This window comes from Myiozetetes cayanensis, unplaced genomic scaffold (assembly GCF_022539395.1).
Source record: "Myiozetetes cayanensis isolate MyiCay16 unplaced genomic scaffold, myiCay2020 scf10, whole genome shotgun sequence".
Lineage (NCBI taxonomy): Eukaryota > Metazoa > Chordata > Aves > Passeriformes > Tyrannidae > Myiozetetes > Myiozetetes cayanensis.
In genome coordinates, this window is record NW_026086605.1 from 2,004,222 (window position 1) to 2,011,405 (window position 7,184).

Below are 7,184 nucleotides of genomic sequence, written 5' to 3' on the forward strand. Positions count from 1 at the left end.
TTCCATTTTTAAGTGTGCTTTTCACAGAACACTGTTACACACATCATTAGGTTTCTACTGTTCTACCTCTGTTTTCTCAGAAAAAAACCCAATGAATCTCCCTATAATTGAATAATACCAAAAAAACAACATTAAAAAGTCTAAAGAGAGGATCTGAGGCTGAGGAGACATTCAGAAACCATGGGATTATGACAGGTTTAAAAAAATGAAGATCAAATGTCTGATCATTTGAAGCTTTCTTTGACTTGAGAAAATGGCTTTGTGTAGGTCTGTATTGATATTTCATTGTAAGAAAGAAAAGATGGGTTTAGGTCTGTCTCCCATTCTGGGACATGGGTTCAGGTCATCCTTTGTGATTTGTTCAAGTGTTTTCAGTGTCCTACAGGAGTCAGAGAATTTTCCTTTTCAAAGTTGGCTGTCTCAGGTAGCCTTCCCACTCCTGTTGCGTTGCAGAAAGGTGTGCAGTTCTGTGCTCTGTGTCCTGTGAACACCATTCATTTGCAGTCCAAGGATTAATCTCTCAGCTGACAGGGACAAATTAAATGTCCAGCACCAACAGGACATTACTCTTGCCCTGCTGTTGCTCCTGGGATGATGTGACTATGGGCAGTGTTACAGTCGGTGCTACACACCACAGCAAAGGCAAATCCAAAAAAAGGATAGTAATTTTAAAAGCATGATGAAAAATAACTAAGAATAATAGACAATCTCTTTGTCTCTTTACACTCTGCAAATTGTTCTCAGGTTGTGGTCAGTGACGAGGTGAAGATCCCCTGGGTCAGGGAGGAGAAAATGTTTCAAAAATTTCAGGGGATGTGCTCTGGGGAAATGCTGCTTTGCTGAAGGAGCACTGATGTTGTATTAACACAACCCTCGAGGTGCAGTAGCTGCCCTCACGCTTTAAGTGCAGTGCATTTAGCTTGGTTTAGGAGACTGTAGAAAATGGTTTGTGATCATTAAGCTACTGATGGGCAGGGAAGCTATTTAAGATGTTTTCTAAATTCGTTTAGTCTGACAGGTAGGTGATTACTCTTTTTGGATTAATGGACCATTACCACAGGACATCCCTGCAGGCTGGGCTTTTGTTCCTTTCCTCCTGGCAAGCTGCAGCATGACACGAGTGTGCAAGCACCAAAAGCATCTTCTCCATCATTCTTGGTGTCACACAGCCAGGTGCTGGAGTGCCAAACAAACAAAGCACGTGCCACAGCAGTCAAAAGCCTGTCAGGCTGGCACTACAATGTGGAATTCTGAAAGGAGAGGTCGTATATGGGTTCCGCTTGGGGACCGCTTGCCTTTCCCCCACCAGCAGTGCTTCTCATCTTTTGAAGGGTGACAGGCCAACAGCATCCCAGGGTGTGCTGAGCTAATGCCAGCAGCATTTCTCCTTTGTGGATCAAATAGCAAGGAATTGGAATGAACCTTCCTCAAATTCTCGCTCAGGATCTCCTCCAGGCAGAACTTTGAGGTTTGCATAACTCTGAAAAGTAAATCTGACTTGACTTTGGCAAGGAGAAAGAAGCCTCTTATTTGTGCCAAGAAAAGATCTATTTCTTTTTAGTAGCATTTTTTCATTCCTAATATGTCACTTCTATCTTCCCTTTTGCTTTCCTCTCTTTCCCCCCTGCCTCTTTTAAGGATATCTTTACATGTACTGTTCCAGGCATGCTGAGACAAGAGTAAGATATGTGCAGTAGTTTATCAGAATGCATGAATTTGGTGTGGTCAAAAAACCCCATTTCAGTTACTGGTCTAAATGTGTTCTTGAAATGGAAAAATCAAATTTTCTTTATGTCTTGAAGTACTCCCAGAAGCCTCAATAAGGATATTAAAAAAAAAAAAAAAAAAGTCCTTTGTAATTAATAGGTAGAAAAGTAGATTTAATAGAATATAATACATTGCCATGGTAGAAGTAAAACAGCTTTCATCATTTTTGATCAAGAATTTCTGTGACGCTTTTCATTTTCTCATAAGAGAAAGTTTAGGTTGGAGCCAGCTACAGCCACAGAGATGTGAAGATTTTGTACCTTTTGCCATCAGAACTTTGTGCTAGCAGCTACCAGAAAGTTCAGTTTGAGACCTACAAGATCCTTTGGAAAGTTTCAAGACAGCTTGTGTCTCAAAGGTGGGTATTTATTTATTAGAAAAAAAAAAAAGGGATTTAAAAAGGATGTGCTCTCAGTGCTAGAGCTGTGGCTGCTTCTTGCAGCAGTTCTGGTGGTAAATTCTTGGCTGTGAAAAGCTCTGTGATGATAATCTCAAACTCTCCCATTGCAGCTGGGGGGTGATGGAGCGCAGGTTGCAAGGCCTTGATGTCAAATATGGCAAATGCCCCGTGGAGCTGAAGTTAATAACAAAGAGAGGGACAAGGGAACTCAGTGCTGGACAAAGGGGGGCAGGCTGATGTGATTTATTGGGAAAGCTGAATTTCTCATCGCTGTGTGATGAGTTTTTAAAGCAGCAGAAGTCTTTAGGCTTTCTGTGGCCAGAGATGAGAGCTTTGCAGTAAGATTAGCAAGCAGAGGATGTCCTTGTCTTGCATTGCATAACTATTCTGCAGTAAAAAGCACCTCTGTGTGCTCTCTTCAAGCCTTTAATCCTTCTCATAAATTAAGAGACAGTAATCACCTACTGCTTCCCCGAGTTTCCTGTTCCTGTTTGATGTCATTGTGCTTAATTCATCCTTTACACCGGGGTTAAGCCTGCCTTGCTATTTTAAGTGGTGCCCCTATTTAATCTTCTTAATTTATGTGACCTGCTGATATTTGTTTAGAACTCTGAAATGGATATAAATAGTAAAATGGAGACACCCTTGAAACAAAGGGAACCTCTGTTAAGAAGGACTGGAAAGTAATCTTCTTTCTGTCTGCTCTAAGGAGATCACATTCATGAAGTGAAATTGTGTGAAGAAGAAATGGTTCTTTTTGTGTTAGACTGGTTTTTAAAGAGAAAATGGAACCTAGAAACAATTTTTTCATCTCTTTTTTGGTATTACGTAGCAAATAGAAAGACATGGCGTCATCTAGAATGTCTCTGGGCTATTAGACTTCCTATTTTAAATTATTATTATTAAAAAGAGTGTGTTTTCAGAAGAAAAAAATTCATCATTTATTGACAGCACAAGGCAAAATGATTTATCAATTCAAACTCTCCACCCATAACAACATTGGCTGAATTGAGTGAATCTGTGGTGTTTCTGGACAGACCACAGCCTTGTGTCCCCTCCTCCCTTGTTCTATGCACAGGGACCATTGCCAGGCAAAAAACAGGGCTGGTCATCTCCTGGCTCAGCCTGGTGTGATCCCCCAGGGTTGTTGGAAGAGGCCAAAACTGTTCCCTGATCTCCACCGTGAGCATCTGAGTCCCAGCAAACAGCTCTGATTGCTTCCCCTGGGCAATCCTGTCCCTGGCACCGTGTTGTGGTGACTCCTCAACAGGCTTAAATTAGCATGTCTGGTGTTGGACTGGGTGTATTTGCATGTCTGGCACTAGACTGAGTGTGCTTATCTCAGGCTAACACCGTCACAGTTAATAATCTGGCTGTAATTGAAACTTGCCTTTGACATCACCTCCCTCCTGACTAATTGGATTGTGTCTCCTTAGCCTCTCCTGCTATTTTTTTTTTTTTTGTTCTGTCTCCCTTGATCCACCTGAAAGGTAACTCTCCATCAGTACTGCATTAAAACCAAACTGACCTGCCACAGGAACTAAGGTTTGGGTTCATTCTTTACACACATTCTTTATTCCCTGCACAAGTTGAGAGAAAGAGGGGCCAGTTTGTGCTTTGGGGCAGGGGGGGAGCTCAGTGACTGCTTGTGGCACCCACGATTTTGGAAGTCTGTTTTGCCCTTTCTTTGCTTTCATCATGATTGTTTCCATCAAGACAATATGGGGGTTTAGAGGCTTCCAAATCTGAAGGTTAAGGTTATGTTCTCTCACCATGTGCAAACATACGAATCGTGGAATATTAAAACTATGTTCTTGGGGTAGTTTAGAGCATATAAAACAGCCTTCATAATGCTATTTATAAACATGGGGAGAGAAGTGAATGTCTCAGTTAAAACAGCCAGCTGACTTCGTGGCTTACAACATGTAAAGCACTTTCCTCATCATAATGTTTGCATTTGTGGGAATATTTCTTTTTTCCTACACTTTGTCATGCGCTGAATTTAAATGACTGATCTCTTGCACGATAACTGATGTGGCTGTGATACAGCTGGCAGGCAACAAAGGCATGCTTTAATTTTTAAATAAATATGTTAAAATAACAGTGATTGAAACCCTGGCTATATTAAACTTGATATAAATAACCTGACTTAACATAAAGATGGCTACAACTTTATAACGTGAATTCACCTATGGATTCTGCATCACTTAATCCATTATTCTAAAAACATTTCTAAGGGGAACATACCAGCTGACTACACATGGCTTTTCTTGGAGGGACAGAATGGACTTTTTGCCCTTGAAGTCACCTGTAAATAGCAACAGGACATCATGTTACTCTATCTACAGACCACCTGAATAATACAGAGATCAATTTCAATCCTGAGATTATTTTTTCCACTGCAACAAACATGTAATATTTCCACTAAAATCCTGGGTGAATTCACAGCTGGTGTCAATCAAACAAATTCCCATTGATTCCTTTCTTGGTGCAGTGTAACTTTAGGAAGTGCCTGGCATTTTTATCAAAAGGGTAAACAAAAAATCAGCCAGGATCCTCAGACACAACTAAGTCTGTAAATTCAGTGGAACAGCATCGTAGACAGGATGCAGAAATTTTGGGTGAATTTATCTCAAACAGCTCAAAGTGTGGTTTGTTTTTTTTTCCTTACTCCAGAAGTGGTAGAGCCGTGTCACATACACTAGAGAAAAAAAAATTTACAATTTGAGTAGTATATATTACTTAACACAAGTGCTATTCCAACCATGCAGCATAAATCCTACTCCTCGTTTTAGCAGCTGTAGCAATCCCAGATCCCTCGGGAGCAGTGGAAGTCTTGGCTAACCCTGCCATGTCCTGCACCTCCCACTCCCACCCTTGGAGTGGGGTGAAAGGATTTAGGAGAGATTTACTGTGGCAAGAAGCCTAAGGCTATCTATTTAATTCCAGAGCTATTTTCCCTTTGCAGGAGGAAAGCACACAGCCTTTCTCTGGGCACCACTTCGTGGTGTAAAACTTCTCCTGATTAAAGCACTGTGTAAATGCAAGACTTTCGTCCCCATGTCATCGACTGGTTGCAATGACAGTCCATCTGCTTCATCTGCTGCTGTGATCTCAAAGGCTTTCCATCATGGGAAATATTTGGGTGCTGGTAGATTGACATCTGAGCTAATTTCAGGTTGAGAGTTTTCATATTGTTTAAGGGAGCAGGATGCCAAATTCCCACCGCTCTGATGAGAAAGTAAACTTTCCCATTGAGAAAGGGTTCTTGTGTCTCAGCTGAAGTTTTGCATTAGGTAAAACACTTCCAGTGCAGAGACTGTGAATATGTTTACTGATCAGATGCCACTGTTGCAGGTGAAGAGGATAAAAACAGGTGATAACATTCCTTTTGTTATAATCAACGTGAATGGCTGGACTTTGCATCTTTTGAGAAGGTTTGATAGATTCCTTTGAGTCCTGCAGTGCCCTTCCCAGCAACAGCTGCCCTTTTACGTGTCAGAAAATACACACTAAAGGTCCATGGGCTCTATCCCATAAATCATGTTGATTTCTGCCTCTTAAAACAAGATTAATACTTGGCTGAAAAATCACCTCTGTTAATAATATTCTGTGTAAAAAAAAAGGAAAACAAAACAACTGGGCTCGCATGTATGCTCTCTGGTTTGAGTGGAAAAGGATAAAGATGGTCTGTCTGATTTTATTTCCTTAAAAGTTATTTATTTCCTCTCCCCTCCATGTTTTTGTGCAGTTTTTGGCATCCCCAAAGACTCTGTATCTAACTGCATCAGGCAAAAATGATTCCTTCCCCGAATCCCTGAAGCTCAGCAGCAATGTTGTTTCAAGCACCTGGAAGGTAAGAACAGGTGTTACCATTTTTCTTCAGCACAATTTAATTTTTTTTTTTGCATAGTTATTAATAACCAGAATGGTAGATTCCCATCCCTGTGTTCTGCTTTGTTTCAGAGCTTCCAAAGGGTCACAAATTATGTGAAGTTTCAGGAAGGGCTTTTGTCTTTTCCATGAAGGCAGTGCAAATGTAGAAGCTGTAAGATTGGACTTGTACCCAGATGAGAGGACAGAAGGCTATAGTTTGGGTTTTTTTAAGTTGTCATGGGTAAAAGAGAGGAAAAGAAGGGAACTAAAGCTCAGCTTCAGATGCATCTCCAACCTGCTGCGTGTGAGGCTTTGAAAAGCACGATTTACTGACCTCATTGTAAACACCTGCACCAACCTCCGTGCTCCTGCACAGCAGAACCAAGAGGTGCATAAACAATGCAGCTGCTTTCATCACCTGACAAGAATAACTTATAGATCAGGATCTGTAGATGCCTTTATTATAAAGTCACCAGCTACCTGAAGCAGAACCTGCTTTGAATAACCGTGATCCATCTCACAGGGGGATCATTGCAGCTCCTGGTGGCTTCCTGGTTGCCACGGGAGTTCTTTGCCCCACAGTGGGACTGTGGTGCTGTGTAACTAAGCACATGAGGGGTTGTTTCTGTGTTTTCCCTGGTTTGTTGCCTTTGGCAAGTGCACAGCCTGCACACCTACAGAATTGAGTAGAACATGATATGCTAAATCTCTCTCCTGTTCCTCTAACCTGTGCCATGGCAGTATTTGCAAGAGCAGTGCGTGCCAGGGGTGAGTTAATGTTTGCATAAAAGATAGAGGTTTGTCAGACCCAGGCAAGCTCCAGGCTACCAAGATGACTTGGCTTATGGACAGCCTGTTAATGAGAAATGCAGACCACGTTAATTGTTAAATATACCAGTCATCCTTTCCAATTCTCATCAAGCTAAATCCAGCTCCAGTTGGAGTAAAGGAATTAATTCAACTTCATCTTAAATGGGGATACTGCTATTTTAATGGCTGGGTATTCCTAATATTCCTCTCTCCCTTTTATCATTTGTGTGTACTCCATTCTGTGTGAGACAGAAATGCTGTTTTGATGCACAAATCATCACAACAAACCATGCTGGCTACTGCCCTGGACTGGTGGTGAGATCTCAGCCTG